The sequence below is a fragment of the Triticum aestivum genome, chromosome 2B (genome assembly GCF_018294505.1).
Source record: "Triticum aestivum cultivar Chinese Spring chromosome 2B, IWGSC CS RefSeq v2.1, whole genome shotgun sequence".
In the NCBI taxonomy this organism is placed as follows: domain Eukaryota; kingdom Viridiplantae; phylum Streptophyta; class Magnoliopsida; order Poales; family Poaceae; genus Triticum; species Triticum aestivum.
In genome coordinates, this window is record NC_057798.1 from 772,029,483 (window position 1) to 772,038,940 (window position 9,458).

Consider the following 9,458-nt stretch of genomic DNA (forward strand, 5'->3'; position numbering starts at 1 on the left):
CGACACCATTCGTAGGCGCGAAATTATCAGCCGATAGGTATAATGGTAGTTGTGTTCCGTTAGGTACTTTCCTGCACCAACAGACAAAATCTGCCGAATTGAAGTTACAAGATGAGGTGAAAAAGATATAAATGGAAAGAAAGGGGAAGGGGGCCCACACAATGAAAACTGTGTGTATGTTGGGGGATGGGGGGTCCGTAGTACACTTTAACTACCATCCGTAGGTGTAAGATTTTGGTTGTGTTGGTGACGGGTGATCACTCTGTTCACATGTGCTATCTAGCTATTGCCTAGGTGGTTGTGTGGTGGATAATACAAGCACGACATTCTCTGTGACACCGGCGAGTGGGGTATGGCCACGGCTACGAAACTCCGATGGACTCGATTGAACTTGCCTAGTTTTTTTCTTTTGAAAAACAAAAACTTTCCTTGCTCAAAAAAATCATGTTATGAAATTACGGAAGCAAATAGAGTGAGAGTTTATTAGCAAAACAAAAAGTACTGTAGTAAAGTATGACTCCTCCACTATCATTCTGAGTTGGTACGGTAGACTTGTAGATCCATTTTGCATCGATCATTTTTTACAGGAAAAAAGATTAAAAAAAATGAATTGGGGTCACTTGTGTCGCTGGTCGTTACGAACTGGAGAAAAGGTTAAAGCCCGTCGTAAAAAGAAAAAAAACCCCCAAAATAAGTCAATTATCTTAACTACAAAAAAATTAACTGTAAAAATTTTGGGGGTCATTTAAGAGTTGTGAATACTAAGGTGCCTCAAGAGATAAGAAATGATATCCATACAATGTTGTGGTGCAGTGACAAATGCATGTAGAAAAACGCATGATCCATGAAACACAAGATGTCGCACAGGCCTAATCAGGTTTAAATTCCACTCTGCTGGAGGCATGCAGTTGGTGGAGAGGGCTCCGTGAGCCAATGGAAATGCTTTTGCACGTGTGTACATAGCATGAGAAAACAGCGACGACACCATTCGTAGGCGCGAAATTATCAGCCGATAGGTATAATGGTAGTTGTGTTCCGTTAGGTACTTTCCTGCACCAACAGACAAAATCTGCCGAATTGAAGTTACAAGATGAGGTGAAAAAGATATAAATGGAAAGAAAGGGGAAGGGGGCCCACACAGTGAAAACTGTGTGTATGTTGGGGGATGGGGGGTCCGTAGTACACTTTAACTACCATCCGTAGGTGTAAGATTTTGGTTGTGTTGGTGACGGGTGATCACTCTGTTCACATGTGCTATCTAGCTATTGCCTAGGTGGTTGTGTGGTGGATAATACAAGCACGACATTCTCTGTGACACCGGCGAGTGGGGTATGGCCACGGCTACGAAACTCCGATGGACTCGATTGAACTTGCCTAGTTTTTTCTTTTGGAAAACAAAATCTTTCCTTGCCAAAAAAATCGTGTTATGAAGTTACGGAAGCAAATAGAGTGAGAGTTTATTTGGAAAACAAAAAGTACTGTAGTATAGTATGACTCCTCCACCGTCGTTCTGAGTTTGGTACGGTAGACTTGTAGATCCATTTTGCATTGATCATTTTTTACTGGAAAAAAGATTAAAAAATGAATCGAGGTCACTCGTGTCGCTGGTTGTTACGAACTGGAGAAAAGGCTAAAGCCTGTCGGAAAAAGAAAAATAAACCCCAAAAAAATCAGTCAATTCTTTTAACTACAAAAAATGTAACTGTAAAAATTCGGGCTAAATCTGTTTGTACGATTACAAAAAAACATTAATCATGGATAAGCCAAAGCCATGCGGGCCTCGAGGCCTCTTGTCAGTCTCACACGAACTGAGATGCCAGACAGCTAGTCATCTAGCAGTATGATAAATATTTCAATGGATCATGTGGCATGGGAAACTGAGGAGTACCTAGTGGAAATCTTTGTGGTCAAGACGACGACGATGGTGTTGCAGCTTCAGCTACTTGAGACACCCCTAGAAGGTCAAATATCCATCGTCAAAGATACTGGAGCTCTTCATCCACAAGTGAGTGACCAAGAGTTGGGCAAGTCTGACAGCATACATGTTCAAGGAAAAAAGCAACGAAGAACAATATGTTAGCAAAGCTTAAAAATCAAAGCTCCAATGTTGAAATTCATCTGTTCGTGTACCACCTTGAATTCGCAGGTCATGCCAAGCTCTTGGAGAAATGCACACCCGGCGTGCCCGGCTTCAAACAGTACCGCCCCGTCGATCTGCCATCTTATGGAACCATAATACGGGCATGTGCAGGCTTTCAAGAATTCAAGTTGAGATTAAAAACAGCAAATTTGAAGAGGATTCAGCTACGAAATATATTTAGTTTAACCATGGTTGCTGGGCCGTTGTTACCTTTCTGGCATCAGATTTCACCCCATTGAAAACAACACACCCACCTATATTCTTTGGGTAGAGCAGAACACTTGCTATTGTTAGAGCACCTGTGAAAGGCGAATGGAAATCAAAATTCTGTCAGTAAGGGGCTGTTCGGCAAATGCCCAGCTTCCAGCTTCTTTGAATGCGCTAGCGGAGCTGCCCTGAACGACCTGCCTCCAGGAAGCTAGCTCCTGGATCTTAGACGGGTTGTAATACAAAAGAGAGAATTCCTTTTTAACACTGTCTTCAATTTTCTTTCCTTGTTTGACACCGAAAAACATTTTTTTTCCTTATGTAACACTGAGTCTAAATTTTATGCCCTTTATAACACTTTCGCCCATTTTGAGACTTAACGATGTTAAACGACATCTGAAAAGATCTTTTTGCCCTTTATATGGTATGTGACCAAAATTTTATTAGATGCTAATAATGGAAAAGAAGACATGTCCAGCCAGCTTGTTTGTTGTATGCTACGTAGCTGACTAGCTAGCTGCATGTGTTTATCCAGCCGGGTCGGTTGCTAGGTGCGTAAGTCAACTTCAACTTTAAAAGAAAATCAATCAAGTAGTCCTGTTAGCTCTTGTGTACGGCATGTACTAGTGCTCTATCCAGGAGGAATCGATCTGGGACAGCGAAGCCTCCTAGCCTGGGCCTTCCTTTTGTGCGACACAGCCACACGCCCAGTCAGCACGGCTGCGACGGGTGCTGCCTTGCTGTTGTGGCGAGGACGTGTGTGATGCATGCTCAGGTTGCCATGGTGGCGACGCAGGACGTGCGACCAAGGATGCCCGCCATGCCCTTCCACTGTGCCGGACCACGGCCCCGTTAGCCTTTGTCTAGAGCTTGCATCCAACCGGCCCGGATGAGCCGATTTCTCCGACCGCGGAACACAAGTCGCATACAACGCCGGTGACTGCTGGCCATCTCGCGCCCTCTCGGTTGCCAAACACTTTTTCTCCCAGCCGTCGCGTGCCTCTAACATCTTTGGCCCCGCACGTCATTGTTCCACAGCTCCGCTAGCCGTCTATCACCGGCTGCACACCCCGGTGCGAGCTACACAAGATATGTGTCCTGCCAGTACACCGAATGTGCGAGTCGCCGCCACATGAGCTCCATACACAAACTTTGGTCACATACCATATAAGGGGTAAAATGGTCTTTTCAGGTGTCATTTAACACCGTTACGTCTCAAAACGGATGAAAGTGTCATAAAGGGCAAAGAAAATATTAAATTCAATGTTAGATACGGAAAAAAAAGTTTCTTGGTGTCAAATAGGGAAACAACATTTAAGATAGTGTTAAATAAGAAATTCTTTCAGTACAAAATCTGGGAGCTGGTGTTTCGTGGATCACAGAAATTGGAAAAGTTGGAGTTCGAGTTATTTATGGCGAGCTGTCACCGTGAAGTGAAAGAAAACGTTATGTGGAGCGAATAAAAAGACCGGAGCGACTTCCTTCCCTCCTTACCAGGCCAGAAACGAGCTTAATGAGCCAGCCAGCTACTGGCCCAGGTCCAAGCTTTCAATATTCTAATTCCTTGGCTTAATCCACAGACAAAAATGTGTGTAGGGCTCGACCCAGTGCAACTTCTCTGTCTAACATTTCGTGCCCATGCTCAACGGCTTTAAGGACTCCTTCCTCATCTCTAGCAGTCGTCTAAGAAACAAAGTGGGTATAAAATGAGCAAAGTAAATCATAATTAATGGTGTAATAGCAAACGGGGTAAAAAGAATAGGAAATGAGGTATTAGCTTGTAAATGCTTAGAGATTTGGGACAGTTTACAGAAAAAGGCTTTCGCCCCGCTTTATGTATAAATCACCGATCATCAATCCCCCATTACGAACGCACGCCACCACAACACACGCACACACCCAAGATAGGATACATAGCCGTTGAGCGCAGCAACACCACCCCTAGCACTACCATGGGAGGAGATGAAGTCACATACAACAAACCATGGGCTTCAAGGCGGCGCCTTCAGAAAGGGAACGACACTGGAGTGCCGGCACCGCCCGATCCGAGGATCAGAGTTTCTCCTGGAGCCGAATGACGGGCAATGAGCGTCACGACGACGCCTTCAAGAAGGGAACAATCTTCACCCGCCGTTCTGTCCGAAGATAGAACAGGTTTTCACCCCGGCCAACACTCACTACCGCCGAACGCCGCACCCCGGCTACCACGCCGCCCACACGGCCATGGCCATTGGACAACACCAAGCCACCGGCTCTGCCCAAGAGCACCGCGATACCCCCACAAGGGCCGCCGCCCCGACATCAAAGACCTTGACACCGCCTCACCCGAGACTCGCCGCTACCCCAACCGAAGAGACGATAGGAAATGTCCCACCTTTCACACCGCTGGACGACCCCCAGCATCGAGACCAAATAGGCCGGCCAGAGCAGGCCTGTAGCCCCGAGCACAAGACGAGTTTGGTCCTGCAGCACCGTGAGGAGGACGAGGCCAGTCTTGCTGCACCGGGCACGAGACGAGCTCGGTCCTGCCGCACAGGGCGCGGGGCGAGCGATGGACCGCGGCTGGGAGAATGCCATCCCTTTGATGGAAGTAGTGCCCAGACGATGAGGAGATGTGGCGAAGGTCGAAATAGTCCGATCGCAGACGAGCCGACGCCAGAGAAGCCGGGCGCCATCAAGACACCATGAAGCCGCCACGACACCGGGAGGCCACCACCATGCACCGGACCTCCCCGCGCCACCGCCCACGGCCACGCCCGGCCGCTGCCTACCCGCGTCACTCGGCAAGCTCCAAGTGTCGGAGCCGCCAGACACGCCGGTGCGCTAACCACAACCACATATCATGCGCCTCCACGCCCTGGCCTAACACCACCGGAAGCCCCACCACCCCACCGGAGCAGCACAACCACCAGCGGCAACACCACCACCTTAGCAGTGCCGCCAGCCGTCCCCGCCGCCACCAACTGCCGCCACCAACCAGATCTGGGCAGAGACACCTAGAGCCGCCGTGAGAGCAACCCGACTCCGAGGAGCCCCACAAGCTATCCTGGAGGGGGGAGGAGGGAGAGGGGGGCACTCCGGCGGGCCACCATGACGTCGAGGAGGGGGGGGGAGCTAGAGCAGAAGAGGGTCACCACTCGACGCTGACGGACACGAGGCGGCGTCCTGCGACGCCGGCCACCTGCACACTGGAGGAGACGCCCCGACGCCGCCTGCGCCACACGGCCTTTGGTCGGCGACGCCACCGGCGACGACGACGAAAGGAAGGCCGAGGCGAGGAGCAAGGGGTGGCGGTGCTATGGTTGCTGCCCGGAGTCGCCCCGGGAGCAACTCGGGGGCGGGGCGTCCCTTCTTGGGACAGTTTATCTGTTCTTCATCTGGTTTTCTGGTCCAATTCAAGGATACAAAAGAAGTAGAACATTAGAACAACAATTCACTCAGTTAAGTATATCCAGACTCCAGGTACTCTGCTTCTGTAACTTGTACACTGATTGTCCTCGGATTGTCATGAGGATTCTAAAATGGTAAGCTTGGTGGGACTGTCTTTTAATACAAAGTACTCAAGAACTTACTCTACAGTTTAAATTTATTCAAGAGAACAATCTCATCTTTATTCTAAAGTAACAAAATAGTGTTATGCAATTTTTAGTGGTAAATTGTAGCAACAAATATATTGAGTAGTAAAGACAAAAACGTGCGTACCTACAGTCTATGTATGTAACAAACGGAACAACAACAAGCAATTGTTTCTGGGGTTAATTGAGCAGGAAATTACGGCGGTTATGGGCACCTCTGGGATGCCGAACCAAGCATTGATCGCCACACCACCTCCAGCAGCAACACTGCAAATCAATCCAGCAACTGAATAAAATCGCAGGTGTATTTTCCCCTGGAATCAGGACGCGCGATGGGCACAGGATGCATGTACTGTAGCAGGCGATGGCGGCGGTGGGGAAGGACAGGCGGAGAGCGGGGGGTGCCCATAACCGGTGGTTTTTGTCGGTGAAGGATGCGGCGAGGGAAAATAGTGTGGGCATAGGAGGCGCGGGCTCTGCATGACGATGGCGGCAGTGTGGCCGCTGTCTGGAGCTCCACGAACTGGAACTAAAGGTATTTTTACGATTTTTTTGAATTTTTTTTATTTTTTTTCAGGATTTTCAAATATCTGAATTATTTTACAACTTAATCTCTAATCACCCCTCACCTTCCTTATCACTGCTCAATTTAACCTCTAATTTCTAATCACCCCTCATCATTTCAAATCATCTAACTTCCCGGCCGGTCACCCATCCTCTCACTACTCCAGCCTGAGCACACTTAACCTCCGGATTCTATTCCACCTCGTTTCCAAGTCTACACTTGTTGTTTTCCTGACAATAGTAGGATGTCAATCCTATTAACCCTTAGGAGTTTAGCATGAGCATGAAGTCACACGTTTCACTGTTTGAGTTTGAAATTATTATTCTAAAAAACAGTAATTATTTAGTAACACTAATATTTCTTGAATAATAAATTTGACCATATTTTGACCATAGTTTGTCCAGATTTGACCAACATTAAAAAAACTGAAATAATTATTTAGTAACACTAATATTGTTGAATAATTATTTAGTAACACTAATATTTCTTGAATAATAAGTTTGACCTTATTTTGACTATAGTTTGAGCACAGTTTGACTAGATTTGACAAAAATTCAAAAAAACTGAAATAATTATTTAGTAACACTAATATTCTTGAATAATTATGTAGTAACACTAATACTTCTTGAATAAGTAGTTTGACCAGATTTAACGAAAATTCAAAAAAAAGAAATTTGAGCATAACTTTTTTTCCTTTTAGAATTTAAGGATTCTAAAAAATTGCAAACAGGCCGTAGGCAGTCAAAATCGGATGTGAATTTTCATGCTGATCTTTTTGATATATTATGTGTTTTTTCGGCATCGTATGTAAAAGATATGACTGTTTTACATTTTCATAATATTTTTTTGCAAAACATGTCTAAATTTAAGTTTTTTAATTTTTCTAACTAGTAGATGTAGTAACATAACTACATCTTGAAGTATTTTAATTTTTGAAGTTTTTACCATTTTTTTTTGCTTTTTACAAAACTGAAAAGGCGATTTGAGGGGGGGGGGGGGTAGAGTTTGAAAATGTGTCCTTTAGTCCCGGTTTGAGACTAATGCCCCCATGGGTCCCGGTTCATGACTGAGCCAGGACTAATGGGCTTATCTGGCCCGAACGTATGCCATGTTTTCTACTAGTGCCCGCGCGACCCGAATATACCCTCATCCTATCCCATTGCCATGGGGCTCTAGAACCATTCTCTGCCGGCGGGAGTGACGACAAACGGTGCCGGCCGGGAGTCGCTGCTGTTGCCAGGTTGCGTTTTGCCATTTTCTTCGTCGCTGACAAAGGTGATGGTGAAATTTGCCTTAGTCAAGTACTTCTATCATGCTGCCCTACCATATTTGCATCAGGCAGACAAAAATGTGTCCGAACTTGTGTATGAAACCATGGTCTCTGCTAACAAGTGTACTCCAAAGTATTCATTCATAAAACTATCCTATTACAAGGATTGTCCGACGTCAAGGGCCGGCACAATGTACATTTTTTTAATTCGCTATAATTTGAGGGCCTTGTCAACTAGTACTTCCATCTGATGGAACACCACATGTTCTAATTTACCGAATTGATGGAAATGAGATTGTCCCGGACACCGGGCCATGGTGGTGACTTTGTTCACTGTTTCTACTGGAAGAATTCACGCGGAGAGGTGGCGAGCAATAAACCAACTGCAGATTCGAAAGAAACCTCGGTTAAAGTGCATACCAGAAGTTATGGAAAGGAACCAGATATTAGAAATAACAATTATATGCAGCCCGGGTTATTTGTTTTCCTCCAATATCTCAAAGCTCATGGATATGTCTTGCGGGGGAAGAAAATAAATGCAAGCCTATAGCTTTGACACATATGCGGGAGGTTTATCACTCCCGGTTTACATTTAGTAATGTTTCCAAGCAAGTTCACGAAACCATACATATATAGTAATAGCAATGTCATGCTAGAAGTGTGAGCTTGCATTTCATTCATGTAATGTTCCTTTAGTCGTCATTTAAGAGTTGTGAATCAAATGACCCTCAAGAGATAAGGAATGGTATACGTGCATGAAGTTAGTTGGGGCGTAGAGAGAAATGCATGAGGAAATACAAGAAGTTGCATAGGCCTAATCAGATTCCAATTTCCACTCATTGCGTATTTGGTAAGTCGGTACCACTAATGGAGTGCCCATGTTCCGATTAGAATGTCTGAACAAGAAGATTAGAAATTTTGTTGTCAAAAGTGGATGGCTAGTGCATCTCTCTCTCTGCGCGCGTGCTCCCCCAAGTGTATAGTGTACTATATGCCAAGCTTTTAGACTTGTCTAACGTTTTATCTCTCCCTCAATAAATTTGGGAAATGTGTTTTTTAACTAAGCACAGAAGCACTACTAGGGAAAACCTTAGTAGTAGCGCTGGTTTTGTGCTCACTAGTAGCGCGGGTAGGCGCGCTACTATTAAGGCGCTACAGCTATTGCTTAGCAGTAACGTGTGCCGGCCCGCGCTACTGCTAGGACAAATAGTTGTAGCGTTTGTCCATCCGCACGCTACTGCTAATGAAACTAGTGGCAGCGTGTTCTCTATCCATCGCTACTAGTATTCATTTTTTATTTTTTTATTTTTAGTGTATTTATGCGGTTTTCTCTTCATCGTACAAATATGTACTGGTACAATACCAGTTATGAGGTTTACATCATTATGTCCAGTGTGTCAAATGAAGGTGGATTAGGTTCAAGTGGAGGCAATATGTGGTGCATGTCAAAAGTATACTACTAATCCAAACTTGATCTAGTTTGGACTAGTAGTACTTTCGATGTGCACCTGATGTTGCCTCCACTTGAATCTAATCCATCATCACAAGCTATTTAATCATCATCATAGTAATTACCACCAACATTATTTATTTAATCACCACTAATAATAATCATCATACACTAGTAGAAAACCACCCATTAGTCCCGGTTCGTAAGGGCCTTTAGTCCCGGTTCATGAACCGGGACTAATGGGTCGTTAC

The 9,458-nt window shown here is 45.4% G+C and overlaps 1 pseudogene; it reads right to left on the bottom strand.

Moving 5' to 3' along the window:
- Nucleotides 1-1,888: 1,888 nt before the first annotated feature.
- Nucleotides 1,889-6,404, bottom strand: LOC123039615 (probable carboxylesterase Os04g0669600; annotated as a pseudogene).
- Nucleotides 6,405-9,458: the final 3,054 nt, after the last annotated feature.